The 18945-nt window shown below is 42.2% G+C and overlaps 1 protein-coding gene and 1 long non-coding RNA gene across 3 annotated transcripts in view; both read right to left on the bottom strand.

Moving 5' to 3' along the window:
* Positions 1-18945, bottom strand: part of LOC145861820 (butyrophilin subfamily 1 member A1) — a 315627-nt gene that overhangs the window by 94800 nt on the left and 201882 nt on the right. The window lies entirely within an intron of this gene.
* On the bottom strand, positions 76-16724 carry LOC123732547 (uncharacterized). Of its 2 annotated transcripts, XR_014381526.1 has the most exons (3): positions 15359-16721; positions 15155-15247; positions 76-459 (listed from the first exon to the last, which is right to left on the bottom strand). It is a non-coding gene; the product is annotated as an uncharacterized LOC123732547 (long non-coding RNA). The 2 variants fall into 2 exon arrangements; XR_014381525.1 differs by lacking the exon at positions 76-459 and having other exon boundaries at positions 15094-15247; positions 15359-16724.

Below are 18945 nucleotides of genomic sequence, written 5' to 3'. Positions count from 1 at the left end.
AGAGTTGTGGTCGGATTTACCAAATGGAGGGCGAGGGAGAGCTTTGTACGCGTCTCTGTGTGGAGTAAAGGTGATCTAGAATTTTTGCAAAAGTAAAAGTTGTCAAAATATACATTTTATAAATATAAATACAGATACACCAAAAAACGACTTAAGTAGTACTTTAAAGTATTTTTACTTCAGTAATTTACACCACTGGACATAAAAGGAACATTGTTACACATGAAAACCTGGTGTGACAATATTGAAACTGTAATGCCACCTAGTGGACACCAAGAGGAACTACACCACACACACAAACACAATAACCTTAAAACAGATGCATGCTTTATATATTGTTCTTTTTTATTAGCTAAATATGTCCAATCAAGGAGACATTTCAAAAGTCGGAATGTAAATCACAAACACCTGGAAAGTTCTTCAAAAGCAGCTGTAGTGAGTGAAGTATCTTGAGGTTACCTGAAATGGGTCAAAGCATATATTAAATACAACTCAACAACATCTTCAACACAGACATAAGTTACCTGCTATATTTGGGCAACAGGATTAACACAGAGAGAACTTGGCAAAATACATTGTATGTTTCTGTAGTACGAGTAGGCTGTTGTGTACAAGCCTCCTAGCTAATAAAATATTGGAGCTGGCAGTCATTTAGTTACATTTTAACTTCTCTGGGCTAGGTGGGACGTGAGCGTCCCACTCTATTCAACAGCCAGTGGTAGAGCGTGGCGCGAAATTCGAAACCTCAAAAATGCTATAATTTCAATATTTCAAACATACGACTATTTTACACCATTTGAAAGATAAGACTCTCGTTAATCTAAACACATTGTCCGATTTCAAAAAGGCTTGTAGCTCCCACATACACAGTAATACCCAACAAAAGGTTTGTTTGTAGCTCCCACATACACAGTAATACCTAACAATAGAAAACACAATCTTAAAAATGTATATAATAAATATCAGAACAAGTTGTGTAAGTCACTGAGTCACATGTCAGCTACAAACATTTAGATTGGTAAGTTAGTCTAGCCAGTTGTCTAAACTTCTGGTAATAATGCCCCAATACCAATTTTGTTAAGTCACTCTCAGATATGGTTAACAAACATAAGTCTTGGCAAAATGTGTAGAATCGCAGGAAATTCCCTGCAATACTGCTCCATGGCAAAATGAGTCTAATTGCATGAAATGTATTATAAATGTCTATTTCACTCCACCGTCAGGAGGGAGGGGGAGGTAAAATGTTTTGCCAGTGAGGTGGGGGGCACCCCAACAAAATCTCAGTTAGGGCCCCCAAAAGGCATGTTAAGATCCAAATGAACATCAGAACATGGACAGAGGGGGACCTGGGACTTCATCCACAAATCATCTCACAGTAATTGCTGATCTAGGATGTGTCTATAATCTCATTCTTGTTGTAAACTGCAAAACTGATCCGAGAGGAACACTTCTACTCTGAGACATGTGGTGGTTCATTTCTGCATTACCAAATGAGGAGAAACAAACTTCACACAGTCAGAGTTATACTTATAACTAGATCTTTAATAATAAGAGCTTTGCAATAGCAATGACTTTCAACGATTCACCATTTCGAATGATCCGTTTAGAGTGACAACACAACGGCTACTGAGATATTTTATAGCAAAGATCCACCCCCCCCTAGTCGACATAACAAACCACAGATATAATGAACAGTTCACAAAGGAAGACTTTATAATGAGAAAGGAGTATCCCGTAGCCAGATAGCATTCACTATAAATGATCGTTCAGTTTGGTCCCTAAAACGAGGTTCTAATCTCATTCCTGGTACTTCATAGCACAAAAACACCAACTCATCCAATGGCATAACTCAATTGTCAACTCTAGATACTCCCATCTCAAGTAAAACCCCTTCTTGACCCCTCTCCTGGACAAGCTCACTGAGGAGAGTGAGCCTCTAGGTCATACACTATCCCAGGATAAGTGCAACATCAGAGGACATCCAATGGTCCAGACACCGCCATACACCTCCCCCAATGCCAAAGGAGGGAGTGACTTGCTCACAGACATTGTGGAGACAAGTAATTGGTTCCCCATTAATCACACCATCCCTTCACATGGTTTAACCTCTCTAGGCTAGGCGGGACGAATTCGTCCCACCTACGTAACAGCCACGGCTATCCTGTGGCGCGATTTTCAAAACCTTAAAAATCCTATTACTTCAATTTCTCAAACATATGACTATTTTACAGCCATTTAAAGATAAGACTCTCGTTAATCTAACCACACTGTCCGATTTCAAAAAGGCTTTACAACGAAAGCAAAACATTAGATTATGTCAGCAGAGTACCAAGCCAGAAATAATCAGACACCCATTTTTCAAGCCAGCATATAATGTCACCAAAACCCAGAAGACAGCTAAATGCAGCACTCACCTTTGATGATCTTCATCAGATGACAACCCTAGGACATTATGTTATACAATACATGCATGTTTTGTTCAATCAAGTTCATATTTATATCAAAAACCAGCTTTTTACATTAGCATGTGACGTTCAGAACTAGCATACCCCCCGCAAACTTCCGGGGAATTCGCTAACATTTTACTAAATTACTCACGATAAACGTTCACAAAAAGCATAACAATTATTTTAAGAATTATAGATACAGACCTCCTCTATGCACTCGATATGTCCGATTTTAAAATAGCTTTTTGGTGAAAGCACATTTTGCAATATTCTAAGTACATAGCCCAGGCATCACGGGCTCGCTATTTAGACACCCGGCAAGTTTAGCACTCACCATAATCATATTTACTATTATAAAAATGTCATTACCTTTTGTTGTCTTCGTCAGAATGCACACCCAGGACAGCTACTTCAATAACAAATGTTGGTTTGGTCCAAAATAATCCATCGTTATATCCGAATAGCGGCGTTTTGTTCGTGCGTTCCAGACACTATCCGAAATAGTAAAGAAGTGTCACGCGCTTGGCGCAAATCCTGACAATAAAATTCAAAGTATTCCATTACCGTACGTCGAAGCATGTCAACCGCTGTTTAAAATCAATTTTTACGTCATTTTTCTCGTAGAAAAGCGATAATATTCCGACAGGGAATCTCCTTTTCGGCAAACAGAGGAAAAAATCCCAAAGGCGGGGGCGGTCGGGGTCACGCGCATAAGCTAGTGTCTCTTGATGGGCCACTTGAGAAAGGCGATAATGTGTTTCAGCCTGGGGCTGGAATGACGAAGATACATTCACATATGAAGACAATGTTCCATCCTGTCCTCTTCCCTTCCTGATATCCTGCATGGCAGCAGGGATATGTGAAAGGCAAGCCTGACTTCTCCTCTGTCTGGGCCCCAGGTGATTGAGCCCTAGGTGACTGGGCCCCAGGTGACTGAGCCCCAGTGTGACTGAGCCCCAGTGTGACTGAGCCCCAGTGTCATGGGCTAGGTGGGACGCTAGCGTGCCACCCGTGGTGCACTCCATCAACAGCAGGTGCATTTCAAGAGCGGCAAATTTGAATCCAAATAAATGTCAAAATTCAAATTTTTCAAACATACAACTATTTTACACCCTTTGAAAGATAAACATCTCCTTAATCTAACCACGTTTTACGATTTCAAAAAGGTTTTACGGCGAAAGCATAAATTTAGAGTATGTTAGGACAGTACATTTACAAGAGTTGTGTGTAATGTTTTGTCAATTCAAAGACAGGGTCACCAAAACCATAAAACCAGCTAAAATGATGCACTAACCTTTTACAATCTCCATCAGATGACACTCCTAGGACATTATGTTAGACAATGCATGCATTTTTAGTTCTATCAAGTTCATATTTATATCCAAAAACAGCGTTTTACTATGGCATTGATGTTGAGGAAATCGTTTCCCTCCAATAACCGGCAGTCAAGTCAGCATCAAAAATTAAATAATTAAAATTAGAAAACATTGGTAAAATATTATATTGTCATTTAAAGAATTATAGATTTACATCTCTTGAACGCAATCAACTTGCCAGATTTAAAAATAACCTTACTGGGAATTCACACTTTGCAATAATCTGAGCACTGCGCCCAGAAAAATACGCGTTGCGATACAGACTAGTCGTCATGTTGGGGAGATCTAAAATCGAAAATACTATGTAAATAATCCATTACCTTTGATTCTCTTCATCAGATGTCACTTCCAGGTATCACAGGTCCATAACGAATGTAGTTTTGTTCAAAAAAGCTCATCATTTATGTCCAAAAATCTCCGTCTTGTTAGCACATGATCTAAGCCCGCCGGACTTCACTTCATGAACGAGGGGAAAAAATATATTTACGTTCGTTCAAACATGTCAAACGTTGTATAGCATAAATCATTAGGGCCTTTTTTAACCAGAACATGAATAATATTCAAGGTGGACGAATGCATACTCTTTTATAACGTGTTGGAACGAGGGTACCCAACATGAACTCGCGCGCCAGGTGTCTAATGGGCCATCATTGTTCCATGGCTCTTGTTCGGTCAGATCTCCCTCCAGAAGACTCAAAACACTTTGTAAAGGCTGGTGACATCTAGTGGAAGCAATAGGAAGTGCCAAAATATTCCTCAGCCCCTGTGTTTTTCAATGGCATAGGTTTAAAGGTAATACAACACATCAGGTATCCACTTCCTGTCAGAAAATGTCTCAGGGTTTTGCCTGCCAAATGAGTTCTGTTATACTCACAGACACCATTCAAACAGTTTTAGAAACTTTAGAGTGTTTTCTATCCATATATAATAAGTATATGCATATTCTAGTTACTGGGTAGGATTAGTAACCAGATTAAATCGGGTACATTTTTTTTATCCAGCCGTGCAAATACTGCCCCCTAGCCCTAACAGGTTAACCTGTTATGGCTAGGGGGCAGTATTTTCACGGCTGGATAAAAAACGTACCCGATTTAATCTGGTTACTACTCCTGCCCAGTAACTAGAATATGCATATAATTATTGGCTTTGGATAGAAAACACTCCAAAGTTTCTAAAACTGTTTGAATGGTGTCTGTGAGTATAACAGAACTCAAATGGCAGGTCAAAACCTGAGAGATTCCTTTACAGGAAGTGGCCTGTCTGACCATTTCTTGAACTTCTTTGCCATCTCTATCTTTTACAAAGGATCTCTGCTCTAACGTGACACTTCCTACGTCTTCCATGGGCGCTCAAAGCCCGGGAAAAAACAGAATGTCGTCATCCCAGCCCCAGGCTGAAACACATTATCGCCTTTCTCAAGTGGCCGATCAAGGGACTGTGGGCTTAGGCGCGTGCCCTGGCTGCCCCCGTCTTTGTGATTTTCCCTCTGTTTGCCGAAAAGGAGATTCCCGGTCGGAATATTGTCGCTTTTTTACGAGATATATTGCATAAAAATGGATTTTAAACAGCGGTTGACATGCTTCGAAGTACGGTAATGGAATATTTAGATTTTTTTTGTCACGAATTGCGCCATGCGCACGACCCTAATTTACCATTTCAGATAGTGTCTGGGACGCACGAACAAAACGCCGCTATTCGGATATAACGATGGATTATTTTGGACCAAACCAACATTTGTTATTGAAGTAGCAGTCTTGGGAGTGCATTCTGACGAAGACAACAAAAGGTAATCAAACTTTTATAATAGTAAATCTGATATTGGTGAGTGCTAAACTTGCCGGGTGTCTAAATAGCTAGCCCTGTGATGCCTGGGCTATGTACTTAGAATATTGCAAAATGTGCTTTCACCAAAAAGCTATTTTAAAATCGGACATATCGAGTGCATAGAGGAGTTCTGTATCTATAATTCTTAAAATAATTGTTATGCTTTTTGTGAACGTTTATCGTGAGTAATTTAGTAAATTGTTAGCAAATTCCACGGAAGTTTGCGGGGGGTATGCTAGTTCTGAACGTCACATGCTAATGTTAAAAGCTGTTTTTTGATATAAATATGAACTTGATTGAACAAAACATGCACGTATTGTATAACATAATGTCCTAGGTGTGTCATCTGATGAAGATCATCAAAGGTTAGTGCTGCATTTAGCTGTCTTCTGGGTTTTTGTGACATTATATGCTGGCTTGAAAAATGGGTGTCTGATTATTTCTGGCTTGGTACTCTGCTGACATAATCTAATGTTTTGCTTTCGCTGTAAAGCCTTTTTGAAATCGGACAGTGTGGTTAGATAAAGGAGAGTCTTGTCTTTAAAATGCTGTGAAATAGTCATATGTTTGAAAAATTGAAGTTTTTGTATTTTTGAGGAATTTGTAATTCGCGCCACGCCTATCATTGGATATTGGAGCAGGTGTTCCGCTAGCGGAACGTCTAGATGTAAGAGGTTTACATTTACATTTACATTTAAGTCATTTAGCAGACGCTCTTATCCAGAGCGACTTACAAAATGGTGCATTCACCTTATGATATCCAGTGGAACAACCACTTTCTTAGAAATTGTTGTGACTTCTGAGGTCAAACCATAGATGCCATTAAATATCACAAGATCCAAAAATATCTAATAATTTATGCATCTAAATCTTTTAAGGGGGGGGGGGGGGGTTAGAAGGATTACTTTATCCTATCCTAGGTATTCCTTAAAGAGGTGGGGTTTCAGGTGTCTCCGGAAGGTGGTGATTGACTCCGCTGTCCTGGCGTCGTGAGGGAGCTTGTTCCACCATTGGGGTGCCAGAGCAGCGAACAGTTTTGACTGGGCTGAGCGGGAACTGTGCTTCCTCAGAGGTAGGGGGGCCAGCAGGCCAGTGGTGGATGAACGCAGTGCCCTTGTTTGGGTGTAGGGCCTGATCAGAGCCTGAAGGTATGGAGGTGCCGTTCCCTTCACAGCTCCGTAGGCAATCACCATGGTCTTGTAGCGGATGCGAGCTTCAACTGGAAGCCAGTGGAGAGAGCGGAGGAGCGGGGTGACGTGAGAGAAATTGGGAAGGTTGAACACCAGACGGGCTGGTTAAGGCAAGGGCTGATTTCAAGGTTTTACTGCTAGCCTACAAAGCATTACATGGGCTTGCTCCTACCTATCTTTCCGATTTGGTCCTGCCGTACATACCTACACGTACGCTACGGTCACAAGACGCAGGCCTCCTTATTGTCTCTAGAATTTCTAAGCAAACGGCTGGAGGTAGGGCTTTCTCCTATAGAGATCCATTTTTATGGAATGGTCTGCCTACCAATGTGAGAGACGCAGACTCAGTCTCAACCTTTAAGTCTTTACTGAAGACTTATCTCTTCAGTAGGTCCTATGATTAAGTATAGTCCGGCACAGGAGTGTGAAGGTGAACGGAAAGGCTGGAGCAACGAACCGCCCTTGCTGTCTCTGCCTTGCCGGTTCCCCTCTTTCCACTGGGATTCTCTGCCTCTAACCCTATTACAGGGGCTGAGTCACTGGCTTACTGGTGTTCTTCCATGCCGTCCATGGGAGGGGTGCGTCACTTGAGTGGGTTGAGTCACTGACGTGGTCTTCCTGTCTGGGTTGGCGCCCCCCCTTGGGTTGTGCCATGGCTGAGATCGTTGTGGGCTATACTCGGCCTTGTCTTAGGATGGTAAGTTGGTGGTTGGAGACATCCCTCTAGTGGTGTGGGGGCTGTGCTTTGGCAAAGTGGGTGGGGTTATATCCTGCCTGTTTGGCCCTGTCCGGGGGTATCATCGGATGGGGCCACAGTGTCTTCTGATCCCTCCTGTCTCAGCCTCCAGTATTTATGCTGCAGTAGTTTGTGTCGGGGGGCTAGGGTCAGTCTGTTACATCTGGAGTATTTCTCTTGTCTTATCCGGTGTCCTGTGTGAATTTAAATATGCTCTCTCTAATTCTCTCTTTCTGTCTTTCTCTCGGAGGACCTGAGCCCTAGGACCATGCCTCAGGACTACCTGGCATGATGACTCCTTGCTGTCCCCAGTCCACCTGGCCGTGCTGCTGCTCCAGTTTCAACTGTTCTGCCTGCGGCTATGGAACCCTGACCTGTTCACCGGACGTGCTTGTTGCACCCTCGACAACTACTATGATTATTATTATTTGACCATGCTGGTCATTTATGAACATTTTAACATCTTGAACATGTTCTGTTATAATATCCACCCTGCACAGCCAGAAGAGGACTGGCCACCCCTCATAGCCTGGTTCCTCTCTAGGTTTCTTCCTAGGTTTTTGCCTTTCTAGGGAGTTTTTCCTAGGGAGTTTTTCCTAGCCACCGTGTTATTTCACCTGCATTGCTTGCTGTTTGGGGTTTTAGGCTGGGTTTCTGTACAGCACTTTGAGATATCAGCTGATGTACGAAGGGCTGTATAAATACATTTGATTTGATTTGAATTTGATTTGATACGTAAGGCCCCAGGTTAGATTGAATGTTGATACGTCAGGCCCCAGGTTAGATTGAATGTTGATACGTAAGGCCCCAGGTTAGATTGAATGTTGATACGTCAGGCCCCAGGTTAGATTGAATGTTGATACGTAAGGCCCCAGGTTAGATTGAATGTTGACACGTCAGGCCCCAGGTTAGATTGAATGTTGATACGTCAGGCCCCAGGTTAGATTGAATGTTGACACTTGGCCCCTGGGGTTGAGTGGGGTCATATGGGTATCGAACTTCATGCTAATGAATTTACCTATAGTTGACATGGAGTGGTATCTAGTGGTCTGATATTCTAGTGGTCTGATATCTATAGTAGACATGGAGTGGTATCTAGTGGTCTGATATCTATAGTAGACATGGAGTGGTATTTGGTGGTCTGATATTCTAGTGGTCTGATATCTATAGTTGATATGGAGTGGTATCTAGTGGTCTGATATTCTAGTGGTCTGATATCTATAGTAGACATGGAGTGGTATCTAGTGGTCTGATATTCTAGTGGTCTGATATCTATAGTAGACATGGAGTGGTATCTAGATAGAGTACTAGGTATTGTGCTAGGTAGTGCATTAGTGAGGGTGCTAGGTAGGGTACTAGGTAGGGTGTGTACTGTACCTGTCCACTATGTAGGAGCAGGCCTCGTGGTTGACTGATGTTACCAAGCTATCCCTGTTTAAACTCACCCCCCCTGATGTTACCAAGCTATCCCTGTTTAAACTCACCCCCCCCCCTGATGTTACCAAGCTATCCCTGTTTAAACTCACCCCCCCTGATGTTACCAAGCTATCCCTGTTTAAACTCACCCCCCCCTGATGTTACCAAGCTATCCCTGTTTAAACTCACCCCCCCTGTTGTTACCAAGCTATCCCTGTTTAAACTCACCCCCCCCTGATGTTACCAAGCTATCCCAGTTTAAACTCATCCCCCCCCCCCTGATGTTACCAAGCTATCCCAGTTTAAGGTCCACTATAGAACACCAGTAAGGTCTACTATAGAACGCCAGTAAGGTCTACTATAGAACACCAGTAAGGTCCACTATAGAACACCAGTAAGGTCCACTATAGAACACCAGTAAGGTCCACTATAGAACACCAGTAAGGTCCACTATAGAACACCAGTAAGGTCCACTATAGAACACCAGTAAGGTCCACTATAGAACGCCAGTAAGGTCCACTATAGAACGCCAGTAAGGTCCACTATAGAACACCAGTAAGGTCCACTATAGAACACCAGTAAGGTCCACTATAGAACGCCAGTAAGGTCCACTATAGAACGCCAGTAAGGTCCACTATAGAACACCAGTAAGGTCCACTATAGAACGCCAGTAAGGTCCACTATAGAACACCAGTAAGGTCTACTATAGAACACCAGTAAGGTCTACTATAGAACACCAGTAAGGTCCACTATAGAACACCAGTAAGGTCCACTATAGAACACCAGTAAGGTCCACTATAGAACACCAGTAAGGTCTACTATAGAACACCAGTAAGGTCTACTATAGAACACCAGTAAGGTCCACTATAGAACACCAGTAAGGTCCACTATAGAACACCAGTAAGGTCTACTATAGAACACCAGTAAGGTCCACTATAGAACACCAGTAAGGTCCACTATAGAACACCAGTAAGGTCCACTATAGAACACCAGTAAGGTCCACTATAGAACACCAGTAAGGTCCACTATAGAACGCCAGTAAGGTCCACTATAGAACGCCAGTAAGGTCCACTATAGAACGCCAGTAAGGTCCACTATAGAACGACCAGTAAGGTCCACTATAGAACACCAGTAAGGTCTACTATAGAACACCAGTAAGGTCTACTATAGAACACCAGTAAGGTCCACTATAGAACACCAGTAAGGTCCACTATAGAACACCAGTAAGGTCCACTATAGAACACCAGTAAGGTCCACTATAGAACACCAGTAAGGTCCACTATAGAACACCAGTAAGGTCCACTATAGAACACCAGTAAGGTCCACTATAGAACGCCAGTAAGGTCCACTATAGAACGCCAGTAAGGTCCACTATAGAACACCAGTAAGGTCCACTATAGAACACCAGTAAGGTCCACTATAGAACACCAGTAAGGTCCACTATAGAACACCAGTAAGGTCCACTATAGAACACCAGTAAGGTCCACTATAGAACACCAGTAAGGTCCACTATAGAACACCAGTAAGGTCCACTATAGAACACCAGTAAGGTCCACTATAGAACACCAGTAAGGTCCACTATAGAACACCAGTAAGGTCCACTATAGAACACCAGTAAGGTCCACTATAGAACACCAGTAAGGTCCACTATAGAACACCAGTAAGGTCTACTATAGAACACCAGTAAGGTCCACTATAGAACACCAGTAAGGTCCACTATAGAACACCAGTAAGGTCCACTATAGAACACCAGTAAGGTCCACTATAGAACACCAGTAAGGTCCACTATAGAACACCAGTAAGGTCTACTATAGAACACCAGTAAGGTCCACTATAGAACGCCAGTAAGGTCCACTATAGAACACCAGTAAGGTCCACTATAGAACACCAGTAAGGTCCACTATAGAACACCAGTAAGGTCCACTATAGAACACCAGTAAGGTCCACTATAGAACACCAGTAAGGTCCACTATAGAACACCAGTAAGGTCCACTATAGAACACCAGTAAGGTCCACTATAGAACACCAGTAAGGTCCACTATAGAACACCAGTAAGGTCCACTATAGAACACCAGTAAGGTCCACTATAGAACACCAGTAAGGTCTACTATAGAACGACAGTAAGGTCCACTATAGAACACCAGTAAGGTCTACTATAGAACACCAGTAAGGTCCACTATAGAACACCAGTAAGGTCTACTATAGAACACCAGTAAGGTCCACTATAGAACACCAGTAAGGTCTACTATAGAACACCAGTAAGGTCCACTATAGAACACCAGTAAGGTCCACTATAGAACACCAGTAAGGTCCACTATAGAACACCAGTAAGGTCCACTATAGAACACCAGTAAGGTCCACTATAGAACACCAGTAAGGTCTCACTATAGAACACCAGTAAGGTCCACTATAGAACACCAGTAAGGTCCACTATAGAACACCAGTAAGGTCCACTATAGAACACCAGTAAGGTCTACTATAGAACACCAGTAAGGTCTACTATAGAACACCAGTAAGGTCTACTATAGAACACCAGTAAGGTCTACTATAGAACACCAGTAAGGTCCACTATAGAACACCAGTAAGGTCCACTATAGAACACCAGTAAGGTCCACTATAGAACACCAGTAAGGTCCACTATAGAACACCAGTAAGGTCCACTATAGAACACCAGTAAGGTCTACTATAGAACACCAGTAAGGTCCACTATAGAACACCAGTAAGGTCCACTATAGAACACCAGTAAGGTCCACTATAGAACACCAGTAAGGTCCACTATAGAACACCAGTAAGGTCCACTATAGAACACCAGTAAGGTCTACTATAGAACACCAGTAAGGTCCACTATAGAACACCAGTAAGGTCCACTATAGAACACCAGTAAGGTCCACTATAGAACACCAGTAAGGTCCACTATAGAACACAGTAAGGTCCACTATAGAACGACGGGCGCCAAGACTTCCTCCTCTTCCTCTCGCTGTCACACACTGATCTGTTTCACCTGTCTTTGTGATTGTCTCCACCCCCCTCCAGGTGCCGCCCATCTTCCCCATTATCGCCAGTGTCAGTGTGTAGAGTCCTGTCAGTGTGTAGAGTCCCGTCAGTGTGTAGAGTCCTGTCAGTGTGTAGAGTCCCGTCAGTGTGTAGAGTCCCGTCAGTGTGTAGAGTCCCGTCAGTGTGTAGAGTCCCGTCAGTGTGTAGAGTCCCGTCAGTGTGTAGAGTCCCGTCAGTGTGTAGAGTCCTGTCAGTGTGTAGGGTCCTGTCAGTGTGTAGAGTCCTGCCAGTGTGTAGAGTCCTGCCAGTGTGTAGAGTCCCGTCAGTGTGTAGAGTCCCGTCAGTGTGTAGAGTCCCGTCAGTAGTGTAGAGTCCCGTCAGTGTGTAGAGTCCTGCCAGTGTGTAGAGTCCTGTCAGTGTGTAGAGTCCCGTCAGTGTGTAGAGTCCCGTCAGTGTGTAGAGTCCCGTCAGTGTGTAGAGTCCTGTCAGTGTGTAGAGTCCTGTCAGTGTTGTCTTTTAAATGTTATTTACTATATGTAAGACAACAGCAAAAAGGGCAAGAAGGTAGAGACAACAATACATCACGCAAAGCAGCCACAACTGTCAGTAAGAGTGTCTATGATTGAGTCTTTGAATGAAGAGACGGAGATCAAACTGTCCTGTTTTGAGTGTTTGTTGCAGCTCGTTCCAGCCCCCATCTGTATCGGCTAACTGTCTACTGCAGGACTCCCATTTTGTATGTGTGTATGCAGCATGATTGTACATACGGTATGTGTTTATAGGTTTGCTTGAGCTGTTCTATGCATGTATGAGAGTGTACCTGTGGTTGAGGATGACTATATTATTGAGAGCCATTAAACTAGTATATACTTAATTACAGCCTTGTTGGTCAACTGCAATTTACAGAGATATTTAATGAGCTGGTAGAGATAATATAACGTAGGATAGTATCACCTCTAGCATCAGACAGGGATGTCTGGGGGAAACACTAGTGTTCTCTTTGAAACCACCAGGTGGCAGTGCATCCCAATTATTAAATAGTTGTTTGTTTCTGTAGCGTTTTCTACATGACTGTTTCTCCATACAGTTTGTAATTACACACAGTGCTGTATCACATTTTGGTTAAACACTACTCTAATTTATATACCAATAGTATTTAAATTAGTTCACACAGTATCTGCTAGAAGGGGAAACAACAGCATTGAACGAGGACAAACAGGAAGTCTAACACGTGTACACACATGAAAAGGCACAGACATAAAACAAGTGCACGTGTAAACACACAGACACTCTTTCCCTCTCTCTTCCTGTAGATGTGTGCGCTGGTGTGTGTGTGTGCTGGTGTGTTTACGCGGGTGTGTGTGTGTGTGTGTGTGTGTGTGTGCGTAGCGTTCAGCCTCATTTCCCCCCATGACTTTCATTGGGTTTGAGGTCTGGGCCACTGCATATAAATCAGCAATGTAAAGAGATGGGGTGAATGAGTGGGAAAAGTACATTCTACACAAATTACCTTCATAATAACAAATGTGTCCCCCTGAGGGGAAATTAACTTCCAGCCAAAAGGGGTGAGAAATTACACCAATATCAGTGGACCATTTGCACTAATGTAAATAAACATAGATGATGGAACATATTCCCTTTAGCTGACGTGATGAACCTCTAAGGGAACATAAATATTTACCATCTAAACCATGTGTGAGGGGAAGGGGTTTCCTTCATTTATGCTATTTTCTACAGAATAATAGTAAAGACATGAAAACTATGAAATAACTCATACTGTATAGTTGTAACCAAAAAAAGTGTTAAACAAATCAAAATATATTTTCCAAGTGATTACCTCATGAAGCTGGTTGAGAGAATTGGTATACTAATATATAACATATATACTATATAACATATATACTAATGCATATATATATATACTAATATATAACATATATACTAATGCATAGCCAATCTAATGCTTTTACATTTATGGTGAATAGTGAATGGTATTATGTGCGCCCTTCAGGAGAAGTGAGTGATGTCATTAAACTGAATTGAAATCATGATAATTAGTTATTAGTTACACAGACATCCGACCAAATTATGTACAAATATTCACAGGCCACTGAAAACGACAAATTAAGAAAGACTACAAATGAAATGCTTCCCCCACATATTAAACATATTCAAAGTACATCTACAAGAACAAATATAGCGATATACAGATAATGTTTGCTATTTCAGTTGTCATTGATTGTCATTTCCCCTCATCCCAATTCACATGTCACGTCTACATCTGTAGAACCTTTCCATTTAACTGCATAGTGGGCCAGCTAACATGAGACAAGTGCTGGGGAAAAACCTTTCCATTTAACTGCATAGTGGGCCAGCCAACATGGGACAAGTAGTGGGGAGAAACCTTTCCATTTAACTGCATAGTAGGCCAGCCAACATGGGACAAGTGCTGGGGAAAAACCTTTCCATTTAACTGCATAGTGGGCCAGCCAACATGGGACAAGTGCTGGGGAAAAACCTTTCCATTTAACTGCATAGTGGGCCAGCCAACATGGGACAAGTGCTGGGGAGAAACCTTTCCATTTAACTGCATAGTGGGCCAGCCAACATGGGACAAGTGCTGGGGAAAAACCTTTCCATTTAACTGCATAGTGGGCCAGCCAACATGGGACAAGTGCTGGGGAGAAACCTTTCCATTTAACTGCATAGTGGGCCAGCCAACATGGGACAAGTGCTGGGGGGGAAAAACAGTCACATGCTAGATCAAACAGTGAAATACCAACAAAGTCTGGCAGGATGTCATCCAGAATGTGGACATTTAAGACCACGTGCAAGGGGTCAAAGGTCACAATTGTGCAGAATGGGAAGTATCACCGATAACCAGAGACTATATGCATTATTAGTATATTTTATATATTTACATTTATGTTTAAAGACCGGCACATACACAGAAAAGACCTGGTTCATTTTCACCCGTTAGAATGAATTCCTCCCCAAACTGTCAGATATAGTTTCATTAGTTCATGAAGGTCTTTGGACAGGAAGGTTGTGGTTTAGCTAATGGCCCACTTTTCACCAAAATGGAGAAATGGCATGTTTTTTGTATAAAAGCAAAAAGTGAGTAAATGTTTTCTGATAGGGTCGACTACATCATAGGAGAACGGTCCTTACTGGTGCTGCAGAAAACACACTTTCAACATTTCTGTCCTTTCACCTCAATTAGATGGTGGATGTGAAAGAGCTGGCCGACGGCTATGAAGGAGTCTGGAGGAGGAACAATGAGACATGACAATGGCATGTGTATGTTACAATTATCTTTATATGAATTTTGGCATGTCTTGTGTAAAATGTGATGCTATAACAAATAAACCTTACCAGTCACAACTGTGTCAATGAATTGTTGGACGTTCCACATTGCAGATGACTTTTAAGGCGAGTCGAGAGTGATGTAGAGTAACCTTGACTTATAAATAACTACTTAATATTATTTGTAGCTCAGTAATTCAGTCACAATTCACCCTTCGATCACAGTCTTGATGCTCTGGAACACGGCAATCTATGATTTCAAGCACTTATAACGAGCACCTAGACTACAGACACCTGTGTAGCACTGACAACACTTCAACTTGCACTAATGTGTGGTCAATTAGACATTAACGACCAGAAATGACTAGACACCTTGTAAATACTTGACTTAACCCTTGTGTAGTCTTAGCAGTCTGTTTACTCCCATTGTCCCAAGGGTAAAAAATGACCCACCTTCACTAAACCCTGAAAATAAAGCAGCTTAATTGAATTTTAAAGTCCAAATCTATTTTGCATGAAGAAGCAACGTGTCATTCATCAAACACTTTGTGAATATCTGGGTTTTCCAGAAAGACTGCATTTAGTCAGTGGACACCACTCATTTTTATTACAACACACCTGTCATAATTGTTTTCTTTACAAAAGTAGAGGTTTATTATTATTGCTAAAGGTACTGCATAGGTATAAACATGTTTTTTCCCCCAAGAGAGAGCACTCGTTCCCCATTCCTAACCAGGAGTTCCCATCAAATAGAAGGAATGAAGTGACACCTTGTGTAGAATGTCCTTTTAATAGAGTTGTGATAACATATTATGTCGTGGAGTAACAATACAATCCTTGTCTGCAAAAGCCAACTTTTACCTGGGGGCTTTGTAGACCCTTCAAAGGCGTTCCGATACCTGGTCCCCATGAAAAAACCCACATGTTATGACAGCTTATAGACAGTAGTAGGCAAATGAAGGGAAAAAGGTACAATAATAAGATGATGTTAATAGAAAATGACTCAAGTAAAAGTGAAAGTCACCCAGTAAAATACTAAGTAAACGTCATTGCTAAAATATACTTAAGTATCAGTGGTAAAAGTATAAATGATTTGACCTTCCATATATTAAGCAAACCAGACAGCACGATTCTCTTGTTATTTTATTTAAGAAATAACCAGGGGAACACTCCAACAATCAGACATCATTTACAAATGAAGCATGTGTTTAGTGAGTCCTCCAGATCAGAGGCAGTAGGGATGACCAGGGATGTTCTCTGTTTAGTGAGTCCTCCAGATCAGAGGCAGTAGGGATGACCAGGGATGTTCTCTGTTTAGTGAGTCCTCCAGATCAGAGGCAGTAGGGATGACCAGGGATGTTCTCTGTTTAGTGAGTCCTCCAGATCAGAGGCAGTAGGGATGACCAGGGATGTTCTCTGTTTAGTGAGTCCTCCAGATCAGAGGCAGTAGGGATGACCAGGGATGTTCTCTGTTTAGTGAGTCCTCCAGATCAGAGGCAGTAGGGATGACCAGGGATGTTCTCTGTTTAGTGAGTCCTCCAGATCAGAGGCAGTAGGGATGACCAGGGATGTTCTCTGTTTAGTGAGTCCTCCAGATCAGAGGCAGTAGGGATGACCAGGGATGTTCTCTGTTTAGTGAGTCCTCCAGATCAGAGGCAGTAGGGATGACCAGGGATGTTCTCTGTTTAGTGAGTCCTCCAGATCAGAGGCAGTAGGGATGACCAGGGATGTTCTCTGTTTAGTGAGTCCTCCAGATCAGAGGCAGTAGGGACGACCAGGGATGTTGTCTTGATCAGTGTGTGAATTGGACCATTTTCCTGTCCAGCTTAGCATTCGAAATGAAACAAGTACGTTTGTGTGCCAGGGAAACTGTATGGAGTAAAAAATACATTATTTTATTTAGAAATGTAGTGAAGTAAAATTTAAAGTTGTAAAGAAACATAAAGAGTAAAAGTACAGATACAAAATAACCAGATATATAAACAGAATGTAGTGGAGTAGTTTAAATACATTTTTGTAATAATAATAATAGTAATTAATATTAATATTATATACTAAGTACTAATTATACTATTAATAGTAATTTACACCACTGGACTTGAAAGGAACACCTCAATTACCTCGACTAACCGGTACCCCATGTATAGAGCCTCGCTATTTTGATTTTACTGCTGCTCTTTAAGTATTTGTTACTTTTATTTCTTATTTTTTACTTAACACATATTTTTCTTAAAACTAAATTGTTGGTTAAGGGCTTGTAAGTCAGCATTTCACTGTAAGGTCTACACATGTAGCATTCACAACATGAAAACATGTAGTAACCTGGTGTGACATTATTGAAACTGTGCTGACACCTAGTGGACATCAAGAGGAACTACATCACACAAAATATAACCTTAAAACAGATGGGATGCTTTACATACGTTGCTCTTTTTATTAGACACTAATATATATGTCCAATAAACACACGTTCAAAAGTCAGAATGTAAAGTCGGAATGTAAAGCAAAAACGACTGGAAAGTTCTTCAAAAGCAGCTGTAGTGAATCAAGCATCTTTAGGTTACCTGGAATAGGTCAAAGCATATATTTTATATGTTCTAATTTATTTAATCATTATTTAACTAGGCATGTTGAACTAAACACCTATTACACCCCCCATCTGGTCTCAGTCCTCTGATAACACACTGTCATGTCACCACCTATTTCACCCCCCATCTGGTCTCAGTCCACCAGCTCATCATTTGAGGTGCGACATCAAATAACAGACGTACAATGAGGACACACTCATACACTTGATACATTGTATTTCACGTTCGTTGAAGTAGCAAGTAGAAACAGGGTCTGCAGAGCTAGCTGGCTACTGAAGTAGAACAGGGTCTGCAGAGCTAGCTGGCTACTGAAGTAGAACAGGGTCTGCAGAGCTAGCTGGCTACTGAAGTAGAACAGGGTCTGCAGAGCTAGCTGGCTACTGAAGTAGAACAGGGTCTGCAGAGCTAGCTGGCTACTGAAGTAGAACAGGGTCTGCAGAGCTAGCTGGCTACTGAAGTAGAACAGGGTCTGCAGAGCTAGCTGGCTACTGAAGTAGAACAGGGTCTGCAGAGCTAGCTGGCTACTGAAGTAGAACAGGGTCTGTAGAGCTAGCTGGCTACTGAAGTAGAACAGGGTCTGCAGAGCTAGCTGGCTACTGAAGTAGAACAGGGTCTGTAGAGCTAGCTGGCTACTGAAGTAGAACAGGGTCTGCAGAGCTAGCTGGCTACTGAAGTAGAACAGGGTCTGCAGAGCTAGCTGGCTACTGAAGTAGAACAGGGTCTGCAGAGCTAGCTGGCTACTGAAGTAGAACAGGGTCTGCAGAGCTAGCTGGCTACTGAAGTAGAACAGGGTCTGCAGAGCTAGCTGGCTACTGAAGTAGAACAGGGTCTGCAGAGCTAGCTGGCTACTGAAGTAGAACAGGGTCTGCAGAGCTAGCTGGCTACTGAAGTAGAACAGGGTCTGCAGAGCTAGCTGGCTACTGAAGTAGAACAGGGTCTGCAGAGCTAGCTGGCTACTGAAGTAGAACAGGGTGTGCAGAGCTAGCTGGCTACTGAAGTAGAACAGGGTCTGCAGAGCTAGCTGGCTACTGAAGTAGAACAGGGTCTGCAGAACTAGCTGGCTACTGA

The sequence above is a fragment of the Salmo salar genome, chromosome 18 (assembly GCF_965601325.2).
Source record: "Salmo salar chromosome 18, fSalSal1, whole genome shotgun sequence".
Lineage (NCBI taxonomy): Eukaryota > Metazoa > Chordata > Actinopteri > Salmoniformes > Salmonidae > Salmo > Salmo salar.
Note: the sequence above shows the minus strand (reverse complement) of the source record. Positions and strands in the feature narration are given on the sequence as shown.